Raw genomic sequence first — 14,748 nt, forward strand, 5'->3', positions numbered from 1 at the left:
ATTGATATTGCAAGGAAGGTGTTTAAGAAGAAGTCAACTTGATAGTGCATAGAAGACACATATTCAATGAAAATACAGGTTTTGTAGATATATACTAATATTGTCAAGTTGTATTGTTATTAAATGTGTATTGCTACATATGCTATGAAGACTGAGATTTTGTTATGAAGGTCACATGAATTGTTAATGCAACTAAAACAAGTGGCAGCCAAAGAATCTTTCAAACTCCATTAGCATATGTCACTAATACTTAGCCAAATACCCATCACCTTCAAACCAGATAGAGGAAAACTATGAATAACATGTGTAGGCTTTGTAATAATTTGTACAATGACTTTGAAGCTGCATCTTCAACTTCTATTGGAGTAGTAGATAGTGAAATGCATGATCATTCCTGTGTACGTGAACATGCAAATGATCCATTTTAGCAGACAAATGAAGGCTATTCAGATGACAACACTAAAATTACAGGTGACAATAATTTGAAATAGTATATCAAACGAATTAGACATCAAGTAATAATCATAGTTGTGTTACTATTTGTTGTAATGCAGAAAATGCTTACAGTTTTCTAGATGATGAGAATCACCTAGCTGATGGTGTTCATGAATATGCTCATGACATTAGCACAGGTTTTAGTCTCACAATGCAGAGGTTTTAGCTTCAGGAATATGTTGTTAATGTCAAACTAAGTGACATCTCTTTTGTAGGATATGTTGATCTAAGAGATCCTTCTGAAACATGTGCATATTTCCAAGCTGCTATGTGGTATGAAGAAAGAACAAGAAAAGATAGAAATCAGGCTAATGCCAGCTATAGTCTTTGTTGCAGCATAGGAAGGGTACAACTTCCTTTTCTCAAGAATCCCTCCATGCTTCTACAACAACTATAATGTGATCAAGAATCACTCCAATCATCTTTCTTCCTTCTCCATTTCACTGCCATTGTTCTTCAAGAAGCTAAGGACTCCATTGATGAAGAAGATTCAAGGCCTACAAGCTCCACATGGAGCTATGTCATGTGGTATCAAGAGCATCTTCGTCTAGGTGATGTTCTCTTGCTTCCTCTATCTTTTTGTTCGGTCAATTCACTTTAATTTCTTGTTCTTCATCTTATTCTTCATGTATATCCTCCATTGTCTTGTGGTTTGGAGTTGTTTAGAGTAGATTCAAAAAAATAAACCGATTAAATCTTAGATCTATACTTGTTCTTGTATTTCTATGATTCAAATTTTATAGATCTACTCTTGAATCATGTTTTTGTGTTGATTTTAGGTTCTATCATTTTAAAATCATAATCTTCTTGTGTTTAGCCTCTAGATCTATTTTTTTTCCAAAATATTGATTAGAAAAAAAAAACACAAAAATCTAAGTGTAAATCACTTAATCCATGTTGTCTTAGAGTCATGTTTAGTCATAATAATCGTCACATTATGTTCTAAGTTTGTGTTGAATTTTGATTTTGTTGATTGAATTCTAGATACATTTGTTCATGTATTCTTGCCATTCTTAGCCTATCTTTTGAATTTTGATTCTAACTCATGCATGTTATTTAGTTCATAACATGTTCTAAATGAATTCCTAGAAGTAGTCTTGTTGTTGAAATTTGTTTTGTTTTCTAAGTTTCCTATATGATGCCTATGAAGAAATTGAGATGTGGTGCTAAGTTATGGCTGGATTTGTGAATCAAAATAAGTCTTAAGCTCTCTTGAATTGTGTTATTCGAGACATTTGAGCATAAGAAAACACAAATTAAAATTATCCAAACCTTAAGCAACATAAACACTACTCTTGATTTCTAGGTTGAAATCGTTGGTGCTGGCAGCTTGAACATACGAACTTGTAAAAATTAATGGGAACTGGTCACTGCGATTTTTGAGCTAAATTTTTTATTGAATTTTCTAAACATCTGGACCAAAATTAGAAAAGAAAAAGAACCAAGTGATTTGGATAAAAGGCAAAAATAAAAAAAATCACACAAGTTGGTAGGAAAATCAGTGTCCAGGAAAAAAAGTGAAAGGGAAGTGTGCTTGTTGTTTTAGCTTGAAATTTGTTCTATAATTGGTGCCTATTTTATACCAATCTTAGTTTTGAAATTTCAATTGAAAATTAGTGTGAAAACAAGTTCCAAAACTAGAGGTTTCTTGAGTCTTTTTTTTTAGTTTTTTTACTCTACTCTAGAGCCATTTTACGTTTCTCTTTGAGTCCTAGCTTGCTTCTATATGCTTTTCATTGCTTTAATTGTTGAATAATCCTTGAAAATTTGTCTTGTTAAAACTCTATTGGTTTAGCTTTCATTTAATGTTTTTGGTCTTTGGTTATTGTTTGTCTCTTTGTTTACTTGTTTGTGAGTTGCCATATAAGTGTTGGATCAAGTGGCCTCAGAATAATTAAGAAGGGGGGGGGGGTTGAATTAATTATTCCTAAACCTTTACTAATTAAAACTTACTCTTCTAAGGCTTTTACTAAATTGTTAAGAGAATGAGGAGTAGAAGAGAAACTTAACAGAAAGTAAAAGCGGAAATTAAATGCACAGCAGAAAGTAAAAGAGTAGGGAAGAAAGAGACAAACACACAAGAGTTTTTATACTGGTTCGGCAACAACCCGTGCCTACATCCAGTCCCCAAGCGACCTACGGTCCTTGATATTTCTTTCAACCTTGTAAAAATCCTTTTACAAGAAAAGATCCACAAGGCATGTACCCTCCCTTGTCCTCTTTGAATCTAGTGGATGTACCCTCCACTAGAACTAATCCACAAGAGATGTACCCTCTCTTGTTCTCAGTCAACAACCCAAGTAGATGTACCCTCTACTTGTACCACAAAGGATGTACCCTCCAATGTGTTAAGACAAAGATCTCAGGCGGTTAAACCTTTGATACTTTGTGAATGGGGATACAAAAGAATTCTCAGGCGGTTAGTCCTTTGAACACTTTTGTATTAGGGAAAGGGAAGAATCAAAAGAATTCTCAGACTGTGTCGTTTTGAATTCTTTGACAAGGGAGAAGGGAGACACAAAAGAATTCAGGCAGTTAGTCCTTTGTTCTTTTGGAAAAGGGAGAAGAGAGACACAAAAAGAATTCAGGCGGTTAGTCCTTGGCAAATTCTTTTTGGCAAAGGGAGAAGGGAATGAAAAGATGAATAGCACAAGTTTTCAAGGGTTGAAAAACCATAAAACTTTAGAAAGCTTTTGGTACAAAGAAGAAGAAGAAGTTCAAAGAGATTCAAGGCTTGTAAAGGATTATAAGAAATTGATTGGAAAAGTATTCAAGATTATTGAAATGCAAAACAAAGCCTTGCTTTTATAAACTCTTCATGTCTGGTCAAGACAACCATTAGAAGAGTTATGACTTTTAGGAAAACTTAAAAACCAATTTGAAAAAGTCAAAAAACTATTTGAAGAGTTACATCTTTTGATTTTATTCAGAAACAATCATTGGTAATCGATTACCAAATTAGTGTAATCGATTACTCAAAGCTTTTATGTGAAAGGATGTGACTCTTCACTTTTGAATTTTCAAAGGCACTGGTAATCGATTACCAAAACATTGTAATCGATTACAGCTTTTTGAAATTAATTGGAACGTTGTAAATTCGATTTAAAAACTTTTTCAAAACAATTTTGCTATTGGTAATCGATTACACCAATCTGGTAATCGATTACCAGAGAGTAAAAACTCTTTGGTAAACATGTTTTTAGAAAAATCATGTGCTACTCAATTTTTGAGAAAAACTTTTCATACTTATCTTGATTAAGCCTTCTCTTGATTCTTGAATCTTGATCTTGATTCTTGAGATCTTGAACCTTGAATTTTGATTCTTGACTCTAAACTTTCTTCTTGAGTCTTGAATTCTTCTTGATTCCTATCTTGAACTCTTGAATTGTTCTTGATTCACTTGAGTTGTTCTTTGATTGATCTTTGATTCACTTAAGTTGTTCTTTGATTGATCTTTGAGCTTTTTGTCATCACCTTTGTCATCATCTTTTGTTATCATCAAAACACATTTGAATCACCATGAAGCTTTGCTTCTACAATAAGAAATTGGAAAGAATGATTGGTGTCATCCCTTGAAGAATTTGAGTCAAGAAGCAAGGGGCCAATCACCTTAAGAGCTATTAGACTAAGAATCACTCCAAATTGAGTGAAACACCAAAGAGAGAACAACCACAAACATTGAGGAATTTTTTGTAACTTTTTAATTGGCAATTTACTTACCTTTATTGCTTTCAAATTTTGTAACAAAAAAGGCCTTTCATTGGAAGTTTGTTGGGAGCCTCCAATAGGTTACCAAACTTCCATTTGTGTGTAATAATTTTAGGCAATTTTTCCCTTAGGATAGTGAGTGTTTTGTTCGGAACCTTAAATGTGATCATCCAAACACTCTTAGGATCTACCTAGTTTACATTTCTTGTACTTTAATTTCTTGCTTACTTTCTTAGCTTATTTTCTTTACTAGTCATGCCTAGTTTATCTTGTTATTGCATAATACTTTCTTCTTGCTTATCACGCTTATCTTGAGTTCTTTTGAACCCTAGCTTTTACCTTTGCAAACCCCCAACAAGAAAGAACCACAACTTAGGAACCAACATGAGTCATCATTCATCTAGTGTTAATGGTGAGGGTACTAGTCATAAGGACTCTTTATCTAGAATCTTAGATGAGTTGAGTTTCCTCAAGTTATGGAACGAAAAACTAGAAAGAAAAGAAAAAGAAAAAGAGAGGGTAGAAATAAATCAAGATGAAAGGGAACAAATAAGGGCAGAAGAAAGAAGGAAAATACTAAAAGTATTAAGAAAAGAAAAACATGCCTTCTATAGTAGTCATGACCCTTGCAAGAGCCTAAGTGAAGAACTTCATGACTATTATGAAGGAAGGCATAGGTAACATCTTAGGCCTCACTCCCATAGGAGAGAAAAGGAAAGAAAGCCTCAAGAGGCTAACATTAACCTCCCATACCTCCATGGGAAGGACAATGTAGAGGCTTACTTAGATTGGGAAATAAAGGTAGATCAACAATTTAAAAGGAAGTCTACTTCAAAATCTTATGGTCCTCACTCTTATCCAAACAAAGACCAAGGTCAAGGCATCTTAGGGGCGGCACCTTCTAAGCCCAAAGATGATAAGGGGAAAACAATAAAGCAACCCCCTAAGGCTAGTATGCAAGAGAAGACTAGTTCTATAAAGTGCTTTAAATGTATTGGAAGAGGACACATTACTTCTCAATACCCCACCAAGAAAACCATGATTGTAAGGGGCCAAGACATTTATAGTAGCCAAGATGAGGCTACTACTTCACCTTCCTCTAGTGAAAGTGAAGAAGCAAAAGGGGAAGAATCTAGTGAAGAAATCTACCCCTAAGAAGAAGGATAACCTTTAATGGTTAAGGAGGAGTGTAAGGAGGTAAGTGTCTCCTCTAAGAGGTTAGCTAAGAAGGAAATTCATTTTGCAATAAAGACAAACATTAAAGAAACTTCCCCTCTTAAACAACCTTTACATCTTCTCCTTTGTAAAAAGAAACTTGTTAGCACTGCCACACCTCTTAGGCTTGAGATTATTCCTCAAGTAAAGAAGTTGTTAGATGAGGGTTTGGTTCGTAAGAGCTTAAATCCTTGTACTTTGTTGGTGCCCAAAATAGGTATTATGAAGCACCAAATCCCTATGATAGGTGGTATGATGAATGTGTTGAGTGGTGCAACCCTCTTTTGTAAAATCACCCATGCATCCAACATCTTCATGATTCATATACATAGGGACTCATTAGGTAAGTTTGTTCTTATTTTTAGTTTCAATACAAACTTAGGTCCTTATATGGGACACCTTAGGTTTGTTGTACTTTTTTATAGGAATATTCAACATCAAAATACAGAAAAAGGTATGTTTTATTGCATTACTTTCCTTAATTTTTTAAATAGTGATCAAGGGGTTTTCACGGAAGGTCATTCCTGAGTGGCCCACTCCACCAAGTATAAGGAAAATTTGGGGCTTCCATGACTTAACAAACTTTTACAAAAGGTTTGTCCCATATTTTTATATACTTGTAGCACCACTCATTGAGTTAGTGAGGAACCATGTTCTCTCATGGGAAGATGCCCAAGAAAGGGGTTTTCAGACCTTACCCTACTCCAACATACCAAACACCACTAATATATATATATATATAATTCCTTTTACATGTGTTGAGGGAAGAAGCCTAGAGCTTAAAGAACCTCTGAATTTGAGGTCAAATCCTTTTCAAGGGGAAGGGAATGATGCAATCCTACCCCTCAAGGGCATTGGATAGAAGACTCCAAGAAGATTGGGCTAGAGATGCAAGAGAAGGCCCTAGGGTTCTCATGAGCCTTAGGGTAGATTTTGGGCCCATGGGCTAAGTATGAGCCCACTTATCTTTGTACATATAAGATCAAGGTTTCACTATTTTTGGGCCTTGTATTTAGGGCTCCATATTTAGGGAAGGTACCTTAGTAATGTAGGATTTTTCAGCCCTTATATTCTAGGGCACCTAGACTAGTTTTTGTGTTAGGGGTAGTTTTGTAATTTTATATGCATTAAGTGCACTATTTAATGTGTGTGTGTTGGGAGAGAAATTTAATTGAATCGGAAGAAGTTCAATCCAATTAAATTTCTGACCATCCTTAGGGGAAGGTGAGCATTTGCTTGCTACACTCCATTGCCACATCATATAGTCACACTTTGTGCATGTCCTTCATGCTTTACATGCCTCATGACACCTAAGCACATTAAGTGGAGAATCCTGGACTTGATCTTGGATTAGTGGGCTGAACCATAGCTAAAATTCACTAGTCATAATTAGAGATATTTTGGCTCCAAAATTTGGCTCCACAAATTCAATTTCAAATTCAAGTGAATTCAAATTTCCCTCCAATTTTGTGTGACACTTAGGCTATAAATAGAGGCCACGTGTGTGCATTTTTGGGAACTTTGTGATGGAAGCTTGCTTGTGGGGCTTCTATGGAGGCTGGATCCTTGAGCTACAATGAGGTCCTTTAATGGTGATTTTCCACCATGGAGATCCAGCGGAAGACAAAGGAGAAGAGGTGAGAGGAGGCGCCATCCACTAGGGAATAAGCCATGGAAGAAGGAGTTTCACCACCAAGATGAGCCTTGGATAAGAAGCTTGGAGATGATGCTTCAATGGAGGAAAAGAAAGAGAGAGGGGGAGAACGAAATTGAAGGAAGAAAAAGGGAGAGAAGTTGAACTTTGAGTTGTGTCTCACAAGACTCTCATTCATCAAAGTTACAACAAGTGTTACGCATGCTTCTATTTATAGACTAGGTAGCTTCCTTGAGAAGCTTTCTTGAGAAAACTTCCTTGAGAAGCTTCTTTGAGAAAACTTCCTTGAGAAGCTAGAGCTTAGCTACACACACCCATCTAAAAACTAAGCTCACCTCCTTGAGAAGCTTCCTTGAGAAGCTAGAGCTTAGCTACACACACCCCTCTAATAACTAAGCTCACCTCCTTGAGAAGAGAAGCTAGAGCTTAGCTACACACCCCTATAATAGCTAAGCTCACCCCCATGACAAAATACATGAAAATACAAAAAAAATTCCCTACTACAAAGACTACTCAAAATGCCCTGAAATACAAGGCTAAAACCCTATACTGCTAGAATGGCCAAAATACAAGGCCCAAAAGAAGGAAAAAAACCTATTCTAATATTTACAAAGAAGAGTGGATCCAACCTTGACCCATGGGCTCAAAAATCTACCCTAAGGTTCATGAGAACCCTAGGGCCTTCTTTAGTAGCTCTAGCCCAAGCCTCTTGGAGTCTTTTATCCAATACCCTTGGGGGGTAGGATTGCATCATCCCCTCCACCTTGAAAAGGATTTGACCTCAAATCCCGAGGTTCTTCATACTCTGGGCTCCTTCCCTCGACACCTGTAAAAAGAATAAAAACATATGTATTAGTGGTGTTGGGTATGTTAGAGTAGGGTAAGGTCTGAAAACCCATTTCATGGGCATCTTCCCATGAAGGAACATGGTTCCTCACCAACTCAATGAAGTGTGCTACAAGTATAGAAAAATATGGGACAAACCTTTTGTAAAAGTTTGTTAAGTCATGGAAGCCCCAAATTTTTCTTATACTTGGTGGAGTGGGCCACTCAGGAATGACCTTTATTCTCTTAGGGTTCATGGGAACTGCTTGATCACTATAAGAAAAGTAACACAATAAAACATACCTTTTTCTGTATTTTCATATTGATTATTCCTACCAAAAAGTATAACAAACCTAAGGTGTCCCATATGAGTACCTAAGTTTGTATTGAAACTAAAAATAAGAACAAACCTACCTAATGGGTCCCTATGTACACACACCATGAAAATGTTGGGTGCACGAGTGATGTTACAAAAGAGGGTTGCACCATTCAAAACATTCATCATACCACCTATTTTAGGGACTTGGTGCCTGATAATACCTATTTTGGGCCCCAACAAAGCACAAGGATTTAAGCTCTTGCAAACCAAACCCTCATCCAACAACTTCTTTACTTGAGGAATAAACTCAAGCTCAAGAGGTGTGGTAATGCTAGCAAGTGTCTTTTTACAAAAGAAAAAATGTGGAGGTTGTCTAAGAGGGAAAGTTTCTTTAATGTTTGTCTTTATTGTAAAATGAGTTTCCTTCTTAGCTAAACTCTTGGAGGAGACACTTACCTCCTTACACTTCTCTTTAACCACTAATGGTTGTCCTTCTTCTTGGGGATAGATTTCTTCACTAGATTTTCCCCCTTTTGCTTCTTCACTTTCACTAGAGGAAGGTGAAGTAGTAGCCTCATCTTGACTACTATAAATGTCTTGGCCCCTCATAATCATGGTTTTTGTGGTGGGCATTGAGAAGTAATGTGTCCTCTTCCAAGACATTTAAAGCACTTTGTAGAGCTAGTTTTCTCTTGCATACTAGCCTTAGGGGCTTACTTTTCTATTGTCTTCCCCTTATCATCTTTGGGCTTAGAAGGTGTCACCCCTAAGATGCCTTGACCTTGGTCTTTCTTTGGATCAGAGTGAGAGCCATAAGATTTTGAAGTAGACTTCTTTTTAAGTTGTTGCTCTACCCTTATTTCCCAATCTAAGTTAGCCTCTACATTATCCTTCCCATGGAAGTATGGGAGGTTAATGTTAGCCTCTTGAGGCTTTCTTTCCTTTTCTCTTCTATGGGAGTGAGGTATAAGATGTGACCTATGCCTTTCTTTGTAATAGTCACGAAGTTCTTCACTTAGGCTCTTGCAAGAGTTATGACTACTATAGGAGGCATGTTTTTCTCTTTTCATTTCTTTCATTATTTTTCTTCTTTCTTCCTCTCTTATTTTCTTTCTTTCATCTTGACTTATTTCTTCCACTTTTTTTCCTTTTTTTTTTCTCTCTTGTTTTTCTTTCCATAACTTAAGGGAACTCAACTCATCTAAGATTCTAGATAAAAGGTCTTTATGACTAGTACTCTCGCCATTAACACTAGATGAATGATGGCTCATGTTGGTTCCTAAGTTGTGGCTCTTTCTTGTTGGAGGTTTGAAAACAAAAGGTAAAAGAAACTATGGTTGAAACTAGCCAAAATAAACACTAAATGAGGTGTGAAAGATAAGGTAAAAAAACTAATTGGTAAAATGCAAGCTATCTAGGCGGTTTGACAATGGAAGGTAAAGGAAATAAACTATGAAAGTAAGCAAGAAATGTAAACTAGGCGAATCCTAAGAGTGTTTGGATGACCACATTCAAGGTTCCCAACAAAACACTCACTATCCTAAGGAAAATTTGCCTAAAATTATTACACACAAATGGAAGTTTGGTAACCTATTGGAGGCTCCCAACACACTTCCAATGAAAGGCCTTTTTGTTACAAAACTTGAAAGCAATGAAGGTAAGTAAATTGCAAATTACAAAATTACAAAATGGTCCTCAATTTTGGTGGTTGTTCTCTCTTTGGTGATTCACTCAATTTGGAGTTTTTCTTAGTCCAATAGCTCTTAAGGTGGTTGGCCCCTTGCTTCTTGACTCAAATTCTTTAAGGGATGGCACTAATCATCCTTTCCAATTCCCTATATGGCAACTCACAAACAAGGAAACAAAGAGACAAGCAATAACCAAAAACAAAAAAAAAATGAAATGAAAGCTAAACCAATGGAGTTTTAACAAGACAAATTTTCAAGGATTATTCAACAATTAAAGCAATGAAAAGGACATAGAAGCAAGTTAGGACTCAAAGAGAAACTTAGAATGGCTCTAGAGTAGAGTAAAAAAAACTGAAAAAAAAAATACTCAACAAACCTCTAGATTTGGCACTTGTTTTCACACTAATTTTCAATTGAAATTTAGGAACTAAGATTGGCATAAAAAGGCACCAATTATAGAATAAATTTTGAGCCAAAACAACAAGCACACTCCCCTTTCACCCTTTTTTTCTGGATACTGTTTTTTTTTTCTGCCAAATTGTGTGATTTTTATTATTTTTTCCTTTAATCCAAATCACTTTTTTTCTTTTTTTTTTCTAACTTTTTCCCAGATGCCTAGAAAATTTGGTAAAAATTTCAGCTCAAAATTCGAAGTAACCAATTCTCAATAATTTTTACAAGTTTGTATGTCCAAGCTGCCAGCACCAACGATTTTTTTAAGCATGGTATATTGATTGCCTTGAGCTTACTTTCAACCTTCCTATGTATGTTGAACTCACTAGGATTGTTTACCACAGTTTTAGGAGTTCAATATTAACTTAGGATCAACATTTCATCCAGCAATTCAATCACCAAAACTCAAATTCACAATAGACACGATCATAAGGAAACCTAAAAGTTCAAGAAAAGGTTCACAATCAAAGACTCTCTAAGAATTTTGCATGAACATGTTAAAGACTAATTAACATGAAAGATTTGACTCAAATCAAATAATAGGCTAAAATAATTTCATACACTCATGAACAAATGAGTTAGACAAAGAAACAAGAAAATAAAATTCAGAACAACATAAGAAATCTTATGTGACAAGTTTCATGACTAGACATGACTTCTATGACAAAACTACAATAGGTGAACAAGTCACTCTATATTTTTGAGGTTTTCTTCTACTTTAATGCTTTTGTAAGAATTTTATGGTTTAGGTTTCAGCCACAAAAAAAAAATAACAAGACAAAACTCAAAGGAACCTAAACTCAACACAACTCATGGCTCAAGAACAAGAACAATAAATTTGAACCATAGAAAATCAAATCTAGCTTCTATAGCTAGTTTAATCGGTGGAAATTATAAAGAATCATTTTAACAACATTTAGCACAAGACATGTGAGGAGATACATGGAGAAAAATGAAGAAACAACAATGGAGGAGAAGGTAAAACTGAAAATCAATGGAGATTTAAGGAGCACCTACTTGAAGCTCTTGTGCTCTGATACCACTTGATGGAAGCTTTCTTGTGGGGCTTCTATGGAGGCTGGATCTTTGAGCTTCAATGAGGTCCTTTAATGGTGATTTTCCACCATGGAGATGCAGCGGAAGACAAAGGAGAAGAGGTGAGAGGAGGCGCCATCCACTAGGGAATAAGCCATGGAAGAAGGAGCTTCACCACCAAGATGAGCCTTGGATAAGAAGCTTGGAGATGATGCTTCAATGGAGGAAAAGAAAGAGGGAGAGAAAGAGAGAGGGGGGAGCACGAAATTGAAGGAAGAAAAATGGAGAGAAGTTGAAATTTGAGTTGTGTCTCACAAGACTCTCATTCATCAAAGTTACAACAAGTGTTACATATGCTTCTATTTATAGACTAGGTAGCTTCCTTGAGAAGCTTTCTTGAGAAAACTTCCTTGAGAAGCTTCTTTGAGAAAACTTCCTTGAGAAGCTAGAGCTTAGCTACACACACCCATCTAAAAACTAAGCCCACCTCCTTGAGAAGCTTCCTTGAGAAGCTATAGCTTAGCTACACACACCCCTCTAATAACTAAGCTCACCTCCTTGAGAAGAGAAGCTAGAGCTTAGCTACACACCCCTATAATAGCTAAGCTCACCCCCATGACAAAATACATGAAAATACAAAAAAAAAAGTCCATACTACAAAGACTACTCAAAATGCCCTGAAATACAAGGCTAAAACCCTATACTGCTAGAATGGCCAAAATACAAGGCCTAAAAGAAGGAAAAAACCTATTCTAATATTTACAAAGAAGAGTGGATCCAACCTTGACCCATGGGCTCAAAAATCTACCCTAAGGTTCATGAGAACCCTAGGGCCTTCTTTAGTAGCTCTAGCCCAAGCCTCTTGGAGTCTTGTATCCAATACCCTTGGGGGGTAGGATTGCATTACTTTGATCATTTGAGAATTACACTTCAAAGTTCAGATCTCATTTGAGGCACAATATTTCGTGCTCCTTCTCCCCTTCTCCCTCCAGCCATCTTCTCCTTCCTTCAAGCTCTTATCCATGGCTTCCTATGGTAGTGAGCTTCTTCTTAACTCATCTTCTCCTTGAAGTGGCGTCTTAAATCATCTTTCTTCCTTCTCCATTGTGCTGCCATTGATCTTCAAGAAGCAAAGGACTTCATTGATGAAGAAGATCCAAGGCCTATAAGCTCCACATGGAGCTACATCACTACTGAACTGAATGTTGATGAGATTAAGCACTATCTTGATGGTAGGTATGGTTGTCCTTGTGAAGCCTACTAGAGAATATTTTCATTTCAAATTCACAAAAGATCGCCTATTGTTGAAAGGTTATACTTTCATTTGCCTGGTGAAAACTTAGTAATATTTGAGGATGATGATGACATTGATGCTTTGTTGTCCAAGCCAACTGTTAAAGAGCTATGTTTACATCTTGGCTACAAGCTAATAGCATTTTCTAGGAAGGAAAAGATCTAACATACTTGCAATTCATTTCAAAGTTTGCATACAATTGGCAGGCTTAACTGGGTTCCTCCAAGTATTGGAGAATTATATTACCTTAGGATGATGTTGGTTGTGGTTAAAAGACTGACCACTTATGAACAAATTTGCACAGTTAATGGTCAACTCTATTCTTCATTTAGAGAAGCTTGCTTTGCTATGAGCTTCTTGCTTAACGATAAGGAATATATTAAGGATTTAAGAGAAGCATACCATTGGGGTTATGACCAATTCCTAAGAAGATTGTTTGTAACAATGCTCATATCTAATAGCATTGAGAGACCAAATCATGTATGGGCTGAAACATGGGAGTGTCTAATTGATGGTATTCTTCATCAACAAAGAAGGATAAGAAACATGTCAAATAATGTATAGTAAACGTTGTATTCTTTTTTAAACTGTAATTGTTGTTTAAAACTTACAAATTCAATTGTTTATTTATGTGAAAAGACTTAGAGATTGAAGCAGAAGAGTTACAGAATTTGGCATTGATTGAAATTGAAAAGATTTTACAATCGAACAAAAAATCATTAAAGGATTATTCAACCATGCCTTTTCCAAGAAATGTGTTACAACCGTATCTTGGTAATATATATATATATATATATATATATATATATATATATATATATATATATGCTTAACATAATTATGACAAGGTTCAGTTACAACATGATTTCCAAACATACTTTGTTTCTCTAACAAGTTAGGAAAAATTGGTGTTTTTCTTATTGTAATATAACTTCAATAGCAACAATGATGGCTGAATCATGTGAATCTAATAACATTTTTGTTTAATTACAAAAATAGATGAGCAGAGAGATATCTTTAATGTAATCATCAATGTTGTCAATAGACAAGTTGGATGAATGTTTTTCCTGTATGGATATGAAGGTACTAGCAAAACCTTTATGTGGAAGACATAGCTTCTGCATCACGTTCAAAAGGTGATATTATTTTGACAGTTGCTTCAAGGGGTATAGTCTCATTGTTATTACCCAATGGCAGAACTACACGTTCAAAATTTGCTATTCTTGTGCCTACATTAGAGAACTCCACATGTAGTATCCACCAAGGTACAAAACAAGTTAAACTGTTGAAGGCAACCTAGTTGATCATATGGGATGAGGCTCCTATGGCTCATAAGTATTGTTTTGAAGCATTAGATAAAACATTGAATGACATCATGTGCATGTCTAATTCCGACAGTGTTCCATTTGGTGGAAAAGTTGTTGTCTTTAGAGGTGATTTCAGGAAAATTCTTCCCATCACCCCAAGAGGAAGTAGATTTGACATAGTACATGTTACTATAAATACTTCATATCTATGGGACTACTACATAGTTTTAAAGCTGAGAAAAAGCATGCATTTGCAATCCAACCTAACAATAATAAATGCACAAGAAATTAAGAGGTTTTCGCAGTGGTTGATAGATGTTGGTGATGGAAAAATAGGCATTGGTGATGATGGGCTATATGACATAGAAATTCCATCATAATTGTTGATTACAAACTTCAGCAATCCTATTAAAGCAATTGTTAGCCATACTTATCCAGACATCCAGCACAACTATAAAGATGAGGAATTTCTCAAATCCAAAGCTATTCTAGCTTCAGCAAATGAGGTTGTAGACCAAATAAATGACTACATATTAAACATCATCCCAGGTGAAGAGAAAGAATATTTCAGCTATGATTCAATTGACATGATAGATGCTGGATCAAGGGAATCTTATGAAGTTGTTACACCAAAATTTCTACATTCATTGAAGACATCAGGCATGCCTAATCATAAGATAAGGCTGAAAACAGGCACGCCTATTATGTTGATTCAGAATTTAGATCAATTACAAGGCCTTTGCAATGGAACAAAG

Source organism: Glycine soja, chromosome 20, assembly GCF_004193775.1.
Source record: "Glycine soja cultivar W05 chromosome 20, ASM419377v2, whole genome shotgun sequence".
NCBI lineage: Eukaryota > Viridiplantae > Streptophyta > Magnoliopsida > Fabales > Fabaceae > Glycine > Glycine soja.